General features: G+C 33.4%; 1 protein-coding gene across 4 annotated transcripts in view; it reads left to right on the forward strand.

The window, feature by feature from the left end:
• The window catches only part of LOC143345521 (dual specificity calcium/calmodulin-dependent 3',5'-cyclic nucleotide phosphodiesterase 1), a 441,802-nt gene that overhangs the window by 88,760 nt on the left and 329,933 nt on the right, over positions 1-23,109 (forward strand). The window contains exon 1 of one of the 4 annotated variants that reach the window (XM_076772737.1): positions 21,801-22,160. The exons of the other annotated variants lie outside the window; for them this stretch is intronic. The gene's annotated coding sequence lies outside the window, so the exon portion shown is untranslated. Of the gene's footprint in view, positions 1-21,800; positions 22,161-23,109 lie in introns of those variants that run through there. 4 annotated transcript variants of the gene reach the window in all.

Raw genomic sequence — 23,109 nt, forward strand, 5'->3', positions numbered from 1 at the left:
TGGGATTATTATAACACTTGTACGTTATTACGACAGGAGAGTATCGTGTTTGTTTAAAAATGCTTAAAAAGGAGAGGGGAAACAAGTAATTGTACATATAATATTTTATATAGTTTGTGAAAAGTGTAACTAGTGGATAAAATATACAGACTGTTATAAAATTTTTGATCGTAGGTATTACACATTTTAAAACTGAGAGAGAAAAGTTACAACGGAGATAGGTCAGCAAACCATGTACTTTTGAAAGAGAGCCAATTTTATTTCAAACATTATTTCACAGTAAACATAAGAAGTGGTTCGACCGTAAGGATATTGTTAATGGAGGAAAAGTACAAGGACAGAATTTCAGTTACTCATGGGTCATTCTATGATAAATTGATCACTTTTTGTGTAGTTGATGTCAGAGATTTTGATAAAATTGAAATATAATACAGTTCGCGTGAAGTTACCTGGAGCTTCAATTATCATTTTGCTAATTTTGAAGTTGTTTAAAGGTACAGAACATCGAATCAGGGTTAGTTTTAATAGTATTAAGTAATATACGTTCATTAGTAATCTTTGAGTACTATTTGAGCAAAATAGGAACATGTAAATAATACCTCGTATATGAACGTAAAACTAAATACGAAGTTGGTCATTTTTGTTTCCATCAAGAAGGATCAAATTTTCAGGATAAATATTTTTTCAGACTGCAAAGTCGCATAATTACTATACAATGCGAACATTATAAACAAATTTATACTTTGCAAATTTCTTAAGTTTATTTTCATCCGTTTCAGTTTCTATTCTAAATTAGAAACAGCTTCGCGAATAATTTATGCTGTAACTTCGAGTAACTAAATCTGAAAAACAATTCCTTTTTTTTGGAGCATACCCTATATCTTGTACGTGTTATCGAATAAACTGGCACAGCAGCATTGAAACCGACTGGCCGACAGACTGTTCCGTAGTTCCAAGTTTTTGAAACTAAGGCTTTCGCGTTAAGGCATATCACTTTAAGTTTGACGGAACTAACAAGTTTCGTTGCAAAAGTTTTGGTAAATTTGTGTTTTTTCTCTGTATAGATCGATGTTTTATTCATGTCGAAACCGCAATCAGAGTGGTGCCCCACAAATCTTGTGAAGTTTCTAAAGGTGGATGTTTCAGTGCTCGCGAAAAGGAACGATTGAAGGATGAATCGTGACGGCGCGACGTCGTCCATGTTTTCTAAAAGATGAATGCAATCAGCCTATCGAAGTAAAACGCAGAATATATTTCTCAGTACAATATCGTATCCGTATTTCCACAAAACATTACGTGTAAAATATCTGAAGAACGAAGTCGATGGTTGCAACAATATTTTAATTTTGAGAATTTAAAAAAGGCACTCAAATTTTACACAGCTATGGGTAAAGTATTATTTATTCAACTTTTTTGAACTTGTATCAGGCGGAAAATAAGTTTCTTGTTAATCAAGAAAATAATAAAGTAAAGAAAGAATGTTTCGTTTATCTTAATTACTTTCATATTTGCTCTGATTTTAAGGACACTAGAAACGTGTAAGGAAGAAATTATTGGTTTTAAAGAACTCTTAATGTTGCTGTTTTTATTCGAGGAAAATTTTCTGAAGATCACGAAAAGAAATTTGTTAAGTAAAAATACGGATTTAGTCTTAAATTCTCTTATTTAACAAGAGAAGTTTAATATAAATTGGTTAAGGTAGAAAGATAATAATCAGTGTTATGTTAGATGGAATTCTATTACATTTGTGTTAAATATGAAATGTAGTTTTAAAAATACGCTTAGGATTACGATTTTAGAAATATATGAGTAAGAGAATGATAAATTTTTTTACACCGGGAAGAACAATTTCGCTTATAGACGTACGAGAATAATAGTATCTGTTCCACGTTGAATAACATATAAATCACATTGATTACTAAGCTGTTAATAACAGAAACATGAATAAATTCTAGGATGGTTCGCTTTCTTTTCTTCTGCATTTCATCCAATAAATTGCTAACGAGGTAATTCCAGATAATAGCTTATTGTTCCTCCATTTACCAACAGCAGCATTGTCCTAATAGGCTACCCGGTTAATTTTTTAATATGCACATTCAGTTCAGGTAGACAATAATTACTCTAATGGAGAAAAAAATATACAATTACTTGGTATGTTCCCGTCGTTACGCTTGAATTAGTTGATTCGTTTCTTCTTCTAGTAAATTAAACAGTCTTCAATTTCTGTGAATAATTTTTTGTGAATTTAAACGTTTTCAATGAATTCATTTATTCCATAGAAATTTAAATTAGTAATTATCGCGAGGAAATGAATATTGCTTTTTAAATGCTCAATTCGTGGATGAAATTTATATTTTGTTCTTTCTCTGACCAGAAAAATGTATTCAGGAGATATTTTTCAAACTTGAAGGTAAAAATAATACCCAGGAAATGAAAAGTTGCAGAAAGTTTCAGTTTGATGTATTACGTTCATTCTGGTTGATGTTCCCAGTTTTATCGTCGTATTTGTGTATGCATTGAAACTGTAACAAAATCGAAGCTGCTCTTATTGGCAAGAAAGAAGCTGCGCAACATTTCGCGAAGCGTTTGAAAAATTACATTTCCAGAAAATACGTTTCATTTATTTCTTATTTTCTCTTTCAACGAATTTATCACTGACAATAAAATCGTATTTCAAACAATTTATCGCGACCACAATATTTTTACGAAATTAATTTCGTTTAAATTATTATTGTTTTGAATGTATTACTATCACTTACAGAATACAAAATGTAAGTTCTAAGTATCGAATATGAATAATTTGTCAGGTAAATTTTAAACATATTTGGGACGAGCAGATACGCGACACAATACTAAGAAATTTCGAGGCATGAAGCTGACAAGGGAACCTAAATCTGGGGGGATATCTGGGATGACACAGTCTCACAATCGCACGAGCCAACAAAGAGGATTCATGTGTTGTCACATTTGATATTAATGATGATCTAGTTGTAGAAAAGGACACCTGTAATCATGGAAGTCGAAAGTAAATATACTTAAGAAGAGTCTTATAACATCAGTTGCTTTGAGGCCATCGAAGAATTATTTTTAACATACAAATTAATTATTCCATCATCCTTTTTCTTGTCTATTCCTGTATATCTGTAGGTACAAGTTCTCTATCTTTACAAAATGGAGACATCTAATTAAAGTAAACCCCTAAAAGTAAGCATTTGTTATTATTCCCAACAGTTGGAGGTTATCAATAATTCTGTTTATAGATTTAATGTAAATATCTGAACTCCTAAATATACTACTCCAAAATTCTCGAAGTCATTAGTACATTCTCCTGTCGGTGGAGAGTCATTAATATTAATATCTATTTCCATGGCATTAAAGCTGTCGAATAAATTTCTATAATAGAATATTATCGCCATTATGCGACCTACAATAGGTTGTCTATATTATTTGTTCGAGCCTCACCTTTCAAAGATCTACTCCTACCACTCAAGAATCATTAATTATTCCCAAAGCTTTGGAGTCATCAGTATTTATATTTATAAGTCCTTCGTATTTGATTCTATCAATCGAGAGTTCTTACTATTTGCACCAATTAACCCTGAATGTTTATTTCCAATGCTTTGAATACTTCCACTACTGAATGAATATTAACATGCACTCCAAAAGCTCTGGAATCGTAAAAATGTTGTATTTATAATTTATAAATCGTCAATTTTTGCGCTCACAGCAGGAGTTGCTAGCTGTTACTTAAATTCACAGGTTATCAGTAGAATTTTCTGAAGCTTCTAGATACTTTCAACACTCAATGGATAATAACGTCTGCTCTAAAATCTCCGTGGTCGTCAGTATTTTGTATTCGTAGCTTTGAAATTATCAGTGTTTCCATCCATAATAAGAATTTCTTGTATTATCTAATAATATTGGAATTGTCAGTATCTATACTTACAATAGGGCTTTGTTAGCTGCTATTATAACCGTAGGTTGTCGGTATCGTCTTACAAAATTTTTGAGTTTTTAATATTTACGTCTAGCAGTCGAGAATTATTAAAATTCTTAAAATTTCAGTCATTTGTACCTGTATTTGTAACTTTGGCATTGTTGATGTCTACGTTTACACCACGCGTTGATCGCTATTGTTTAAGCCACAAGTCGTTGGTGTTTTCCAAAACTTTGGAGTATGTATCCGTTATCTCCATTCAGGGGTTGTTATTGCTTAACCCGAAAGTTTTAGTATCATCGGTATCCACTCCTACAACTTTGGAGCTGTCATTAGCAGCAACCCACGACAGTGGAGTATTAGGTCTCTGAGCTGCAATATTGGAGACGTTAACGACTGTTCGTACAATTGCGAAGTCGTTAATATACGCTCTTGCAACCTTGGGGTTATCAGTATTTGCTCTCGCTACTTGAGAGTTGTCAATATCGACCCCACAATTCAAAGACCGTTGCTATGGATTTCTACTCCTCCTTTTTATTTACTGTCAATATCCGGGGACGACTGTCGTCTTTGCTACTCACAATCATTAGTATTGGATCTCGCGACTATTTCTTGGTGTCCTCTTCTGCGACTTGAGGATTCCCCATATCAGTGTGGATGGCCGTTATCGTCGATGTTAACAACATTCCAATCTGTATTGATTTTTCCTTCAATCTTTACTTGTATACAGTGTATGTTATCAGATAAAAAAATAAGTAAATTTAAGTACCATTAGATTGTTAGACTATTATCATATTAATTGAAGAGAATTTGCAAGATGTCTGGTGTAAAAATATTACTTGAAATGTTTCCGTTACTGTTAATATTTCAATGACTAATCTTTACAAAAATTGTGTAATTTCGAGCAGGGGAGTGTAAGGTGAAAATATTTTTATTTTAGGTGCACGTAATAAGAAATGAAGGTTTATCTTGTTTTTCTATATTGCGTATTGTATATATTTAATTAGTACGTGACAGTGTCATTGAAGATCATTTTTAAATTTTTAAATTGAAGTTAGCAAGTTTATAAATATTCTCAATTTAAAAATTTGACTGTCACGTACTAATTAAATATATACAATACGCAATGTAGAAAAACAAGATAAACCTTCATTTCTTATTACTTTCTATATATACAATATACAATAACCTGTACAGGAAGGAATTAACGTTTTAAAGTTATTTCAGATAAACAAGAATTTAAAATCATGTTCATTTAGAATCTATCAATTGACGAATTTAATTAGTTCATAATTTGAATAAGTACGTGACATTTAAAGATTTAAACCCAAGTATTATTTTCAGCTAACTGAGAAAATATTATTGAAATAAAATGAAAACTACAAAAAGTAATCTGGTGCTCATTGTTTTATTTTTAAGTGCATTTAAAATTGTAAATATCATTTAAATAACCACCACGATTGCGTTTGGTCCAACACATAAATTAAGCTATATTTCACCAAAATCATGAACGATGTTTGCTTTAAGATCGTCAACAGTTTGTGGTTTGTTAGAGTAAACAAGAGACACAACATGGCTCCACAAAATATAAATCTTATGGTGTTGAGTCAAAAGATATTTTCTCGAAATAATCTTATCGTTGAACTTCGATCTAAACAAAGCGACTGTTTCAGCAGAAGTTTCACACATCTCAGACAATCTAAATCCACATGATTCACGCCAAAGAAAAGACGAAGTCATAGAAAATTGAAATTAAAGCGAGCTTCGTCGCCCAAAATGATTATTTAGCAAAATTAGAGTCAGTTTTTAACAAAATCAATACGACACATACGATGATCAGCAGGCTTCGATATTTGAGCTAACTGGATCTTGTAAAGACGAAGACTTAAGTCTTTATGCAGAATTCGTTGCACAGAAGTCTGACAAATCGACAAATTTAGATTTTCAGCAACATTTTCTTGCCTTCTGTTGGTTGATTCTATCGACTATGAATAAAGGTACACAGCTACTCTTATAAGTTACTTTTATAAGTAACTGTGTACTTTTCTATGATGACTGGTAAAGGATCACCGAAGAGAAATGTTACATGGTTCGAACAAACGAATAACAAAGATGGAGGCTACAATTAAAAGTTCTATCGCTGTTATTGGAAAACCCTGTACTTTCCGTTGCCTTGGAAACCAATGCACATAAATCGTAGAAGTTGATACGAGTAGCTAATCGAGATATCGTTGAGGAGTATTACGCCGAGTATAGCCGATAAAATTCGCTAAATGGAGTCTTGTTTCACACGAATCGCTAAACTATCTAACTGTACCGTTTAACAATTTCCAAGGAAACCGATGTTCCCTGAGCTGTGAGAAGTACGCTCCGTCGGTCTTAGGAGCTTTTCCACTCTATCGGTTCGCCCCTCTTTCCATTGTCGTTCCCGGGCTTGCTGGCCGTCTACAAGGTAACACCCGTTACCTTGCTAGTAGCGTAAAAACAGACGCTTACCTTCCGTATTATTACACCAGCAATCGTTGCAGCGTTAACTGAAATTCCACTTTGAAATTGCGCAAACATCCCCCCCTCCCCTCCCCTCTCGTACGACCTTATTTACAAAGTTCAACTCTGTGTGGCTTTAGCACGAGTCCGCGCTAGCCACCTCTAATTTACCTTTCGGCTCCTGTCCCATTTGCCTGCGGAAATAATTTGCGCGCTGTTCCTTGAATTGCGTTACGAATCGCGCAACATTACTTACTATTTGAACATGGGATTACAGCAAAAGACTGCAAAAGACGATTAAAAACAAAGGCTCGAGCTAAATTTTCGCGTAACTTTGAAAATATTGGTTGGTAATTTTAGACAAGTAGGCGCAATTCTCGTTTTGCGTTGTATTTTATTTACTCGACTTTAATTCAAAACGGTTCATAGAATGTTTTAACACAATTTCAAAAATATGTTGTTTTAAAAACCTTCGTTATACATATATGTACGTATTTAATGTTTTTGTTTACAACATGATGAGGCAATTTGTACAAATGTTTCGACGTTAAGGAAGAAACGACCTCTTATATCAGAGCCAATCATTTTTATTCGAGCTTATATAACTCCTAAGGAACGAAAGATATTGGGAAATCTTTACTGTTTACGAGGATTTATACATAACCAAACAAAAATGTTCAAAACAAAATTGTAAAAATTACATTTTTGAAAAAGGATTGTGAACGTTTGGGTAAAATTTTGTCAAAATCAAAGTCTGACAGTCCATTGTGTTCTCTTATGAAAGCGACAAATTCGATACCTATTCAGTTTACTTCAGAACAGTTGTGAAATATGAATTATCTAAAAAGTACGTTTTCTCCAATGTTAAAATAATATCGAAAAGTGAAATTTAATGTTTCTGGGTAACGACGCTAAATGGTTTTTTAAAATAAATATGTGGCTTTTTGCCAGCGACTCAACCCATTTATTCGAATTTATTGTGAGGACGATGCATTGCGTGGACATCACTTTCCAAATTAAATTTTGATATAATTTTCGAATGGATGACAACTATCACAAACTTAAGATATGTTCTTGTATAATATTAAACGACGTGACATTTTGTAATCTGTGTATTTTCGTGTAGTTTTGTGCACATTTGTCTGTATAACACAACAAAATTAATTTAGAAATATGTGGTATACATTTCAGACGAACAAATATAGTAAATAGGAACACAACTATTAATATATTACTTTGCATAAGTCGTAGAAATGGTAAAAGATTTATTGCGACTACAATCAATGTTATTAATTTATTTTTGTTTAAAAAAAAAATCAACAAGATTAGGAAGAAATCAAATGATCGAATGGAAATACTACGTGCCAAAAATTACACATATTATTCGAAGTCCAATTTCATGAGACTTCTTGAAAACATTCAGCTTAAGACTTTCCTTGGACGATGAGAGTTTTCCTTTCGTTTTGTTTTCATGGCAGCGGGAGGGGTTTTTCATCCGATTCTTTTACCGCTGCACTTGAAAGCATATAAGATTGACTGGTGTTCCTTATTCGTTTCGGAATCACTTTGCGTTCCCAGTGGTTGTGATACTAAAATTTAGTAGCCCAGTTGCCTAAGTGGCGAGTTTCGTGCACTGACGGATCGATAGCAGCGAAGATGGAAGATATGCAAAGGACCATTCAGACTAAACTTACCGCGGAAGTACATAGTCTAAGGTTATTCGCGTATTTCGTTGGCGAAAACTACAGATTATGCAATGATAACCGTCGATAAAACGAGTCGAAAGACGGCTGGAATTGTTTGCAGTTCGCGTACTGATATCGCATTAACCTCGAGTACTCTTTTTGAATTTCGCATTACGCTGGAGAATTATTTTTGAATTTTGCTCGAGTACTCTTTGTTTTGGGCAACGATTTACTCCACTGTACTTTCGTAATCCAATTTCTGAAAGCTTTTGGCTGATTTTTCAAAAATTTCAATTGTCGTTTCTTTTGCTCGGTTTACTAGTAAATATATTTTATGAATTGTCAAAAGTTTAACGTTACTCTTACCGAATCCTATATATTTGGAAGTTGATTTGGCCAATTTGTGAAACTTTGCGGATTCCCTTATCAGAGAATGCAGGTACAGAAATGCTCTACGTCTCTTCAAATAGAACTAAGGCTAGATTTACACGTATCGTGTCTCATGAGTTCAAATACTGTTCACGAGCACAATTCTGAATAATGAAATATCATTGTATACTAGATTAATACTGTTTAAATTATGTAAATCATAAGCAAAGTTATATACTAACGTCGCACTAATTATATTTTGAGTTAGAAGGTTACAGATTTATATTCGCGTATAAAATTTTAGGTTTGTATTTTTGGAGGAATATTAATTTATGATTTGAATTATTCACTATATTTGTTATATTTGTATTGTTATGACGTAATATTTATACATATTTACCTCAAAATAATAAGTACGAAACACTGATAACAAATATTTACAATTTAAATATATTTCGTTTCTCGTTAAACATCACGATATCGAATTGTTTGCATATCGTCGATGAGTATTGAATCAGTTCTACCACTATGCAAATATGATAGATATTCGTTTTACGTATGAAAACGTAAACGGGAACGCGAGGTGTAAATCACGTTCTGCTGAACGTGTTATCGTACAAACTACCGAATATATTTTTGCCAACTGAAAATCGGATATCTCAAAAGACGATCAGTTTACGAACTTATATTCCGTAAGTTTGTTTATATTTTTATTTGTAAGATATATCGACCAGTTGTATTTGTGCCAATATTTCTGAAATGTACACGTTATTGGTTGCGCACCATTTTTCCTCTTGAGGGGGCTTGTGGTGAATTAACAACAACCCAAAGAGCTACCCTCGATTATAATGTTTATTAGGGTCAATGTGCCACACGTAGGTGTTACCAATGTAATCACTCCGCAGTCTAATTGATTGTGAAAACTGAGCTGTATTAACCCCTTGACGTACGATTTAATTCCATATTATTTTTCAAATGTACACTATTTAATTTTGTTTAAATTTGTTCGTAAAAGGAATAACCACAAAAAAAAAACAGATTTGTTTTACGAATACCTCGCTAATATAAAAATGGGATGATTTTAATCTATGAGACTTGATGACGAGTGTAGCCTCATCATTGTGAAACTTGGTATCGAGAACTTGTGACGAGTCAGACTCGTCATTGTAGGGCAAAGTGTTAACCGTGTCCAACAGACTTATCTCTAATCGAGAGTGTCTTAAGGACTCTGTCCTATAACTAAGCCGGTTTATAACGGACTGTCTATAATCGACCGTGTCCTTACCCTAACAGAAAAGGGCGAGAAAAAGACACAGGGCAGAAAGATGAAAAAATTGGAAAATATTTAGCGGAGAGAAAGTATAGCGCAAGCAGGCGAGACTTGAAAAAAAACAGACGCCACTAACGACTCTGATCACCAAGTGTTTAACAGGACGACGGAAAATTTCCGGAAAATGGAAAAATAGAAAGCTTAAAAGTTACCCTTGCATTCCATTCCATTCATACCATGGCAAGGGTATAGTGGCGTTACAATGGCCGCTACACTCTCATAATATTTTACGTTCACTGTAGTTGTTAGTATTCCAAACAACGTTACTTTTCTGCAAATATTAATGTATCGTTTCAAAATCTATGCAGAAACGTTTGATGTATGTTTCTCTTGGCTCGGAAATAACAGAGGAGCGTCAAGGTTAATACATTCTTGGCGCATGGTTCAATCATTATTCTATTCAGCGTTTCGGTAAAATGTACCATGCACATTTATGCGTACACTAAACAGTGAATTCTTGCATTCGTTTACCGACAATAAGATCACTAAAATTTCGTGTACCAAAATGAGGACTGCCAAAAGCAAATACAGCCAAGAATTGTTCTAAGCATTGTCGTACGACTTGGTTCTTGGCAAACGAGTTTCGCGGAATTATCGTAAACATTTCTAATTTTTCTTTAGGTTACCATGATCTTAAAGCATTTTAGGTAGGAGAGTTCTAGAAATTATCTAATTAATAATTGCAAAGATTAGAAATGAAAGTGTGGCGCAGCATCGCTGCGGTGTGGGAACTCGTGAGAATCGTAGGAGGCCAGAAAAGGAAAGGAGGGAGCGCGTTTCGTCTGGGTCTGCTAGTGGACTCATCAGTAAGACTTTCTAGAAGGCCCTGCCTTAGACGACTGAGATATTAGGAATGTACTATTCAGTGATGACTTGATGGCTAGGCACGCTGATTGGCCGTAGCGTAATAGCGACGCCTGCTCTCACACGCATTGTCATTATTGGCTGAGTCGCTCACAAGTACAATTTCATCGCGTGACAAAGGACGTGAACGAAACGTATAGGGACAAAGTAGGATAGGACAAGACTGAAAGACATTGGCGTAACCGTACGCTCAAAATACTAGCCGTGAATAGGACAAAAATGTATCTCTCGTGGTTATGGAGACCCTACTACCCCCAGTAGAGCCTCTCCAGTGGGAATAAGGCGGTGCGAAGACCTTCTGTCCTTGCCCTTGCCCCGTTTAGTTTGTGGGTGCCTAGCCAACAAGTCATCTCTGCATAGTACTATTCAGTGATGACTTGATGGCTAGACACGCTGATTGACCGTAGCGTAATAGCGACGCCTGCTCTCACACGCATTGTCATTATTGGCTGAGCCGCTCACAACTACAATTTCATCGTGTGACAAAGGACGTGAACGAAATGTATAGGGACAACGTAGGATAGGACAAGACTGAGAGGCATTGGCGTAACCGTACGCTCAAAATACTAGCCGTGAATAGGAGAAAAATGTATCTATCGTGGTTATGGAGACCCTACCACTATGCAGCGTGACGTCAGAGCGAGCCTCACCAATAGGGATAAGGCGGCGCGAAGACCTTCTGTCCTTGCCCTAGCCTCGTTTAGTTTGTAGGTGCCTAGCCAACAAGTCATCACTAGATAGTATATACAGGGTGTTCGGCCACATCTCGAAAAATTTTAATGGGGGATTCTAGAGGCCAAAATAAGACGAAATCAAGAATACCAATTTGTTGATGAAGGCTTTGTTAAACAGTTATTAACGTTTGAAGTTCCGACCGTATTGAATTTTTTTCTAGATAGTGGGTAGGATTTCGGGGGTATGTCTATTCACCAAAAATGATTGTAATTGACCCCTGCAACCGAAAATAATTTTTCCAAAACGATTTGAAATCTTTTTTTCCCGTCAAAAAATTTCATACCTTCTCGAATTTTTTTCTAGATAGTGGGTAGGATTTCGGGGGTATGTCTATTCACCAAAAATGATTGTAATTGACCCCCACAACCGAAAATAATTTTTTCAGAATTAATTAAAAATTTTTTTTTTTGTCGAAAAATTTAGGCACCTACCCCCTGTCGATTTTTCTTAAAAATTCCTTTCTCATTTTTAGTAATTTTGCTTGACGCCCTACAGAAAAGTTGTCTAATACTGTTTTGTAGGTACCCATGAGCTCTACTTCAGAAAAAAGTTTCATTGAAATATATTCACAATTGTAGGAGTTATGGCTGTTTGAAAATTGGACCATTTTTATGGGGTTTTTCTCATTTTGCGGTATCAAGGACCAACTTTTCAAATATTTTTGCAATTTGTACATATTCTCCATCAAAATACGCGTAGTTTGTTTTTTTAAACATTAAAATCGTTCAATCCGTTCAGAAGTTATGACGTTTTAAAGATTCGCATGAAAATTCGGGCAGACTTTTCTGGCCAGAAATTATATTTTCGGTAAGGAATTTTTTTCTCGAAACTGAGTGGGATTTCGGCTGTATGTCTGTTCACCAAAAATGCTTGCAATTGACCCCTGCAACTAAAAATAATTTTTCCAAGACGATTCGGAAGTCTTTTTTTTCATCCAAAACTTTTAGCACTTACTCGAATTTTGTCTCGAAAGTGGGTAGGATTTCGGAAGTATATGTATTCACCAAAAATGATTGTAATTGATCTTTGCAACTGAAAATAATTTTTCCAGACCGATTTGAAATTTTTGAATTTAATTGTGAATAACTTTTTAACGAAGCCTCCATCAACAAATTGGTATTCTTGATTTTCGTCTTATTTTGGCTTCTAAAATCCTCTATTAAAATTTTTCCCAGAGGTGGTCGAACATCCTGTATAGCAACCGAGGGGTCAGTCGAGCGCTTGTGAGAGCGCAACCCCTCTGGTGGCGAGCATGGGAGTCGACGCCACAAAAGTAACAAATTTTTAGTTTCTATATTTCCGTGTAATGTAATAGGAAGCTTGTTTTGCGATTATATAAATTGAAACATTAAAATTATAGCAAACTAAACAATTTTTCACAAATAATTTTGTGGTATAGAATCTATAGTACTTTCGATACCTTCGTGGGGGCTATTAGAAACTTTGAACAGAGTAGATTATAAAATTAATGTACGCAGCAAATACAAAGATAAGTGCACTTGTGAATGAGTTTTTCAGCGGTATGATAATATCTTTTCAAGAAATGAATAAAGATGTTGTCATTTGAAATATCTAACGCACCTGGCACGTATTTATTACGTTAAGTTTAAGTCGTATATTATAATAAATTTTGCTTTTCATCGCGCGGCAATCAATTTCAAATTGGCTTGTCATCTCTGTGCCCGAACGATCAATTACGCGTGCACGAAACGCTGAAACGATGCAATAAAAAAATTTGCACGAACCGACTCGTCGTTAAATTTAGATTTCGTCGAACTAATCGTACGTTTATTTCATAATATCTTCGAGTGTAATAAATATTCTGTAAAAGTGTAACATTGTGATTAAATTAATAGAGTCTGCAAAATTTTCAGCAAACTAGTAAATTTATATATTTGAACCTTACCGTAGTTAATAATTTTCGTATTTAAAAAGACTGTATCACCCGATTAACATAATTTCGTATAATACGATATAATGGGTAAAAAATGTAACAGTAGTAGCTAGTCTACCAGCTTTGTCTTTATTAAGCATGTGAACAGTATTAGAATAAGTATCTATGATAATTGTAAAATTGCATATATTTTGTTTCGTTTATTGACCATGAAATTACAACTGGGCTTCAAAACTATAGAAGTTTCTCTTACACAATATCAACGAAACTTATGTTCGTTGACTGAAAAAGCTAGTAATGATAAAAACATAGGTAGCAAGTCACTGCAATTTCTACTCTTAAATACCTCGATATCGTTCGTATAAAGTATCGAAGACATTTCAAGATACCGGAGGAACATTTGCGGGAAAATATGAATCCTGAATGGCAGTTTAAATTACGAATACGATATCAAGCTGTTCGATAATAAAAGGTTATGCCCGGGATATTGTGGCATTTATCGTAATATCAACCTAATTGAATATCTTGTATAAAGCGTGACTCAATGACCCTAGTTTCAATGATTTGTTTCAAGTTAAATTATAATGTGAATGTCATCGCTATTTTATCACGATTCTTAAATTCCTCATGTGTTATGTGTAACCTTGAAAAGCGTCGAATAATTAACGATTTTATTCTTGCATTTAAACTTATCAATAAATTGCACACATTTATTAAATTTTATAGAATCTAGGATATTTGTTAGATTTCTGAAAAAAATTTTTAATTTATGAATCCACGTTGCTTTTGCGCATTTATGTACTTTTTTATTTTATTTCTTTCATAGTCGTGGATCTGTGCACTTGTATTATAAGAATATTCAAAGAGGGAAAAGCTGTATAAAATATTTATAAAACTGATAGTAACATGTAACAATGTCTATAATTTCTGTAATTTACATCTGTTTTAATTTCATTTACATTTTGAAGTGTATTATAATTAAACCAACTACAAACTTGCAAATTTTATCCTGTTATACTTTACTACTTTCTTAAACTTTTAGTGTGCAATTTAGAATTTTTCTATCATTTCACACCCATGCTTAATGTTTTTCCTTATTTACGTAACACATATGTGATTTATAGAAGTACATTTGTGAAAATAAATAAACAAACATGTCTCGTAAGTGTCCTTTTTTAGCAAGAAGATATATTTTGAAATGCAAATAGGTTTATAAGACGAATTTTACATAAAAATAGGTCAATTAAATCATTTAAAGAAGCCCGACGAATTTTCAAAGTCAGTTTTGTGGTGACTCGTATAGAAAATTCTGTTTGCACGTTCTCGATTTATTTTTACGATGTAGAATTAATTTCTTCTTCGTAGGATCGATCGTCGCGAATCATTTTATAAAATAAGCGGAACAAAACAGCCTTTTGTTTTGCGCTAAACGTAGGCGTACAAATTAATTACCAAGTCGATTGAAATTTGCGGTTCTTATCATTAGTATAATTGTTGGCGAGCAAACGAATGTCGGGAAATACAATTTTGTTGATTGCTTTTAATCCAATCGCCGTGCACCATCATCGAGCTCATATAAATTTACATTTTTCTCTGTAATGGATTCCGCGACTGGCAATTTTTCCAACACAATGACTTCGATTTCGATTATCGCCGTGAGAAAATCGTCTCCGTGTAATGAATCGGCCTGGTCAGGAGTATGGCGACAGAGCATTCGTCGCGTCAGATTTTATCGGAGAAATTTAATGGGCGCTCAGCGACATCACGATTTCGGAGACAGCACCTACGGCTTCTAAGCTCATAATACAGACAAATTGTTGCCGTTTATACTAAATAATCCCATGGAATTACCCCTTTATCGACAATTATTTATTTGTCTATTTATTTCTTTAACTGGCTAACTAGTTTTGCGTACAAAGTGAAAGAAAAACGAAATTGTGAATAAATTTAGTCGCCGCGAACGATAAAAAGGAAATGAAATTGGAACGTTCGAGTTTTAAACTGAGGACTGGTGAGAATTAATGGTTTAATCGGACGCAGGGGGTATTGTACAGAAGGAAATCGAAAACGTAGAGCACAATTTTTTATGCGAGCTCCGGTTTTCGAGAAAATTTATTTTGGAACGCGTGCAACGGAGCACTGCTTTGCGTGGCTGTTCATTATTCATGGTTTCTACTTGAGTTTGGTTTTGCGAACACTGACGGTGGTATGGTGTTATTTGTTTTTCGTTCTTACTGTCTCCCAATCCTAACCAATTCGAATAAAATAAAATAAATAATATCATAGAACTGTTAATTTTTAGAAATACTAAGACAAGTAGAATTAGTCGATAATGGACAGACGTGTTAGCCAAAATGCAGCCTCGTATGAGAAAATGTTATTTTTTTTTGTATTTTTAGCAAATTACGTGTATAAATATTAGGTTCGTGTAGTATTCATCAAAGTAATAGAAAACTTATTAAAATTTAGAGTTACAAATGGAATTATACTCTAAAAAAACTATCATTTGTTAACAATCATAAACAAGATACACAAGGTGTTCTAATTTTCCGTTAAATATGTGAAAGCAATTATCAGCACAAGATTTGAGTGTTGTCAATTACTGTAATTAAAAATGAATATAAACAATGTAAAGTCATGTATACATATGTGTATATGTGTATGACATTAATGTTTTACTGATTGCAGCTTAATTTTTAGAGTATAATATTTATATAGAAATTCAATAGAAGTTTGAAAATGTGATTTTTGCAGAAATGTTTAATCAAATTGATCACAATGAAGATATTTAATTGCAAGTATAAATAATACTAATGATTAGTAGGGGTGTTCAGAAAAAATTTTACGAAATTGATTTAGCAACCAGTATTAAAAGGAATTAAAACATAAATAAAATAGTAACAAAATTGTTAACTATCGTAGGTATGAGACATTTCTAGTACGTGATTTCTATTAGTAGATCGAGTGAAAAGTATTGGATGGCGCCAAACAAAATTGTTGTCGAGTTCTTATGGATCGTTTGACATTGCATTCGTTCCAAATATTCGAGCTAAAATAATAGTATCTACGTTTTATTTTCGTCAATCGGATTTCTCAATCTGATCTAATTTTATATGAAATTTATAATGTGATTTTGGAAAGCAGCCTATGTCCTGTGCAATGTTGTGTGCTATTGTTTTTATCCAAGATTTTATACTAATAAACTTTTTTACTTCGCATTTTGTAGCTTTGAATTTCAAGATTTCTCAAACTTACTTTAATTTTATTTTTCAAATGGTAAGGAATATTTAGTAAATTTCTGCTTCGAAATAGTCTCTACATACTAGAATGCTTGCTAATTAATATTCGAGGGAAACAGTTTAATGTTAACATAGTGGATATTTTAATAAGCATTATTTTTTTCTTAAATCTATCATATAACATAATACGATAAAACGGATATAATTTATTTTAGTATATGTTAAAATTATATCCTACAAAATTTTAACTTGTATAAAAATTGCATCTAATGATGTTTAGTTACAAAGTGGTCAGGAGTGATTTATTCTCAAAAATTATAAATTAGTGTCAATTATATTGAAATTTCATTACATTTTAGTTTTATTTATATGGCTGTTCGCGTTTGTTTCAAATAATAATGTGATACAATAAGGATATTACCATATTGAAGTCTCTTAATCTTTCTAGACTTCCCCAAGTTTAATGTGTCTGGAGAGAATACAAAGAAGTATAAGAAAGAGTTCTATCTCCATTTCCAATAAGATAAGCTAAGAAACAGAGTTAAGTATTCTAGAAGCGATCATGGCGTAGCAGTTGTTTTAAGAGAATAACTTGCGACACAGAAATTGTTTTAAATTTGTTCTTTGGTCTTGACGTTACGAAAAATTTGCCAAAACCATGTAGATAAAGCTTTTTTGTAATTAGAAGATTAAAAAGTAATACTTTGACTAAATATTTAACGAATATGACACGTTACAGATTTAGACCTGATGTTTATACGCGATTTTCTGTTGAGTTTTGTTCACTCATAATTATTTTGAGGAAGTTAACAAATTGTACATTTCTAGTTTAAAGCATATTAGAAGTGACTATTGCACAGTTTCAATATTTATAACGTACATGGGAAAAAATATATTATACATTACGATATTATTCATTTTTAAATATTATGTACACATACAGGGTGTTTGGCCACCCCTGGGAACAATTTTAATGGGGGATTCCAAAAGCCAAAATAAGACGAAAATCAAGAATACCAATTTGTTGATGGAGGCTTCATTAAAAAGTTATTAACATTTAAAGTTCCGCCCGTACTGAATTTTTTTCTCGAAAATGCGCAAGATTTCGGGGATATGTCTATTCACCAAAAATGATCATAATTGACCCCCGCAAACGAAAATAATTTTTCCAGAACGATTTGAAATTTTTTTTTTCCGTCGAAAAATTTCACACCTTCTCGAATTTTTTTCTTGAAAATGCGCAAGATTTCGGGGATATGTCTATTCACCAAAAATGATCATAATTGACCCCCGCAAACGAAAATAATTTTTCCAGAACGATTTGAAATTTTTGAATTTAATTGTTAATAACTTTTTAACGAAGCCTCCATCAACAAATTGGTATTCTTGATTTTCGTCTTATTTTGGTTTCTAGAATCCCCCATTACAATTTTTCCCAAGGGTGGCCGAACACCCTGTATATTAATATAAAGTTCAACAAGGTTAAGTATCAGATATTTTGTTAATCTAAGTATACTATCTTTTAATTATGTTCACCAGTGTATGTAGGAACAAGAGTATACTACTGAAACAAATCTCCTCATCTCTGTCTCGTGATAGGTAGTACATACTACATAATCTCGGACGCAGAAGGTTAACGTCCTCCCTTCTTCCACTTAGTATTCTCATACCTAAACGTCACCCGGCTACAACAAGTTCAAGAAGACACGAACAATCGAATGGAATAAGTATTTTTTAAATTAGATAATAATGACGAACAAAGTTTCTTTGCTCTGTGATATTGATAATATAAAAGAATGTACATTGTGGGTCATTTAGAATTTATTTATTTCCTATATTAGTTTTACGTTTCGACTACTTTTTTAGATCCTCTTCGGAAATTAATTATATGTTATTTATGAGAAATAATTGTTGGTTTTGTTTTGTTAACATAACATTAAATGTATTATATTAAATATGTTTAAAAACGTATTATTGGAAATGTACTTTCACTACTCGACGATAATTTTTGTTTGGTATGATGGAAATAATAAATTAAATATAGTGAATATATTTTGTAAAGTAACAGTTCCAAGGTCAATCTTTTACCGTTATGAATGATTTCATACTTTCATTTAAGTCGGATAGAGCATAACTAGTGTACTATTGATAAAGCAACAGGATTATGGTAAAATGTGACACTAGCAATAGATTCATGGATATTATACCAAATGTAAAAATGAGAACATCGACACTTGTTATATTACATCTGACTTTAAAATGTAAATGAAGTCAGCGTAAAAGTTAAGCGATGTCGAATAATAACCAGTAAAGTAGTCTTCTAAATATAGTAAATAGAGAAACAATACTATTGACTTGATTTTGCATTATATTTTACTTTCAAATATGGAAAATGTCAGTTTATAATTGACTAAAGTTCAAAATATTCTTTTTAAGAGAACGGTTGATTTGTTATTAATCTAAATGTATAGAACTCATTTGTGCTAATTGTAATTTATCGTTCCTTCTATATAATCTATCCAATCAAAGCCGAACAATAATTATCGAAAATGTTGAAGGCAAACTAGTAAATGTATACATTTAATAATCTTTCACTTTCATGATGACATATGCATATAATTAATTTCTGAAGAGTGTCTAAAAAAGCAGTCGAAACGTGAAACTAATATAGGAAATTAATCGTTATGAGTGGGCCATTATATACATTTTATTGCATAATCAATAATATCACTGAATAAACAAACTTTGTACATCATTTTCATTTAATTTTAAAGATATTTATTGTATTCGTTTGCTCATGTTTTTAAAACCTGCTGTAGGTGACGTTTGGGTATGAGAATACCGAGTGGAAAAAGGGAGGACGTTAACCTTTCGCGTCTGAGATTACGTAGAATGTACTACGTCGCGAGACACAAATGTGGAGATTTGTTTCAGTACTATGCTCTTGTTCGCAAGTACAATACTGTAGGATTTAAGAAAGGAATTATATTTGGAACAAATAACAATATAATTAGGCAAACAAATAATTTAAATCACACTGAACACAACATTTTTAACGCGAGCTATTAAGTAACAACACAAATTAATATTATATGACAATCACTCGATGATTATTCAATTAACAGTGAATAAAATTACAATACAAACCTCGTACATTACTGAACGTAATTAAAAGATCATATACTAAAACGAAATTATTATTGAACATTTGATACTTCAAACTGTATTAAATCTTATACAGTGTACATGATATTTGAAAATCAATAATATCGTGATGAATAATATATTTTCTCACGTACATGGTGTGCATATATGTATACTTCAAAATGAAGCCTCGATTTGCTGGCAATTCTTCTCCAGGTATATTAATTCCACAAATACCATAACGTGATATGAAAAAAGGTAATACTACAAATATTTGATTCGATAAATCATAGAGAAAACTGGAACGAATAGGTAAAATGAGAATATTGTAGTATACATACATTTCGACATAATCGAATGTTCCGTTAAGATTACAAGATAATAAATTTATTATTTAATAATTTTCACTTTACTATAAATTTTATATTGCTTGTATGAAATTGAAATAAATGTGCAATAAGTAAAATCGAAGAAGGACTCGTGAAAAATATTACAGAAAGGTTGGAATGGTATTAGTGAAAAAAATACTAAAAAACAATTGTTAATAGAATTCTACCATTAATTTGAAGGATCGTTTTCAAACGAAGCTGATACACTTATAAAATGGAAATTTTAAATTCTTAACATTTTGGTAAAATCCATGACATACAATATGAGTTATCTTTTATAATGAAATGGATAAATAAGTGTTAGTTTCATTTTATAATTTACGTCGCTTCACAGTGTTAATTTATTTTTATTCTACATTCGTTAAGTGTCCGGTGGCTCATGGATAGGAGTGTATATACATTTTTAAAATATTTTGAGGCTATGTTTATAAATCCAGGAGTTTCTTCTCTAAGTTTCGCTAGTTACAGTTTGAACGTGCATTGCGTGAGATAAATTACTCGAGAAAATGACACAAAGATCACCAATATTAAAGCGAATAGTTCAAAATGTAATGATTTAAAGCGTAATTATAAATATACGTATCGCATTTATGTGAAAATTTGATTACCAAACCCTTTAATCAGTGTTCCGATAATCGAGGTTTAACAAAAAGGTAGCAAAATGTATACATGTAAAGATTTTTAACTTCTGGAAAAATATTTTGTACTGAATTTAGTGTTGATACTGTCTTGTAATGATAACAAATTATACAAAAAAGTTTTATTTAATAATACTGCGACAAAAAGATAGCACATTTCTTTTTAAAATATGTTACTTTAATACTTTGTTGATCACCTTTTAGCTTCTATAGTTGCTAATAATCGGTTTGGTAGTGATTTGAATAATTTTTAAATACGTGTTCGACATAAAGACGTCTAATTTTTCAATTCCTGGATGGTCTGGAGTTGCTTTCCTTTAACATATACTGTTTTCGCTAATTGTGAGTAACAATTTTCAATGTTGAGGTCTGGTGAACTGACACTCGAAGTATCCTGTTGAAAAATAAACTTTGTACCCGCAATTTTTACATGTTTCTTCTACTATTCATCAATTAAATTAACATAACTTGAACTTTTCATCCTTCCACTCATAAACTTAATATTAGTATTTCCATAATAGCCAACTCCAATCCACGTCGTAACTCCTTGCTTGTCGATGACTCAAAATGCGTTGTCCTTTCAGCAAATCGCTCAAATTATTCAATCACTCTTACAAAAAAATCATGTACTATTTTTCCCCCGTCACGGAGTGTACACAAACATAAAAATCAAGGGGCTGTTATAATTACGCGAAGCAGCGTTTCTACGTTTGATTCATTCATACTCGTCGCTCAGAAACGAACAAACCCGCACACTCGTTACGGAGGGGAAGAAAAGAAAATAACGAAAAACAGAAATAAAACGTTTCTCGTGGCCTAAATAGGCATACATCATTCAGCGCGCAATAATTATTCGCAATACGGTCCGCCGTACCGTAAGCGTTTCCCTCTCGATTCCCAAGCTGGAACGGTTCGAAGCTTTCACGAATTGGCTTTCGTCGACTCGTCTCGCGGCACGCTTGCGCGGCTCTCAAGGCGAGCTTTTGAGCTTTCGAGTCGCGCCGCGAGCCGTGGCACGTGGAGTCGTCTATTCCTCCGCCCGAGGAAGTTTCCGCGTTTTTCGTGCGCGCACAGTCGCGCCGAAATCAGCCTCGCCGAAAGTTCGCCGCGCGATAATCCCCGATCGAGCGCCGGTCGCGACACGTCGACGCCGCCGTCGCGACGCTGTTCGCGTGCCCGTGATCATGTGATCCGTTCCCAATCAACCTGGTGTGTCCGCGACTTTCTTCGAAAGATCGAGGATCGAGAAATCGGTGAAAATCCGCCGCGAGTGGTGATACGCGCGAGACGTGTTCGAGATTGTGCCTATCTGTGCGGTCCTCTTCACCGAAATCGCAGGACTCGGTCGACTTATCGTTTAATCGAGCATTCGAGCCCCTTTGCGCGTCAAAGTACCAAAAGATTTATTCGATTTCTTGGAAAAAAGCACGTTCGCGTATATATTCGCAGGTTTGTTCGACCTTGCGCAAGAAAAGGTACCCAGTTTACCCTCCCCCCCCCCTCTCTATCGCGGGAGAGAGATTTCGTTTAAGCTAGATCTTGGATTTTATTTCATTTCGACGGAGAAAATGTAGGTCGCAGAGCTTAGATCTTTGCTCTTCGCGGAACGTATACACCTGTCATGATTGAATTTTTGCTTTTTGAAAATGCGAGCATAGGCGCGGGAGTAAGCAGCCGTAGGCGTCGCGTTGAAGATAGCGCTAAATTAATACCGAACTCGGCACGATGCAATTTGTATACGTTTAGGGGTGAGAGAATAAATTCTCTAATTTCAACCGCGAAGAATTACTACGAGTATTTGCATCTTGATAGGGAATTGCAGCCATCTACTAGTTTGATTAATAAAATTTTTAACAACCATAGTTTTTATAACATTATTTAACAACTGCATGATCTAATAGATTCAATATACTTTGACTATCGCGTAGTAATTTTCTTTAAGCATTGATTAAAGAAACTTATGTCTTTTGATTAAACATTTTCAAATTTGACTTTGATCAATTATTCATTTTCATCCTAAACCAATTAACAAAATATCTACCGTGTAGCTTCTAACTCCAAGCTATATATAAATACTATTTGATGGCATTTTTAGTTATCAAATTATAAAAAAGCTGTACAGATTTGTGATACCGGTTATTTCATATACAATAACGTGACATCCATAGAAATTCGTACCTTAGTAAAGTTTACTGTAGTAAGGAATTTGGCGCGAATTTGTACCTTCTCGTGTTTAATTTTCTATAGCATTTTCATTTCTTTTTACGGGTTTCCTAATTTTCTAATGGATGATGCTAATCGAACAAATCACACTCGTATTAAATGTTGATGGATCTTTTGTTTCACGTCCATATTTAATACTCTCCTCTCTTTGTATGGAAGATAGGACTGTTTAACC

Source organism: Colletes latitarsis, chromosome 9, assembly GCF_051014445.1.
Source record: "Colletes latitarsis isolate SP2378_abdomen chromosome 9, iyColLati1, whole genome shotgun sequence".
Taxonomy (NCBI): Eukaryota; Metazoa; Arthropoda; class Insecta; order Hymenoptera; family Colletidae; genus Colletes; species Colletes latitarsis.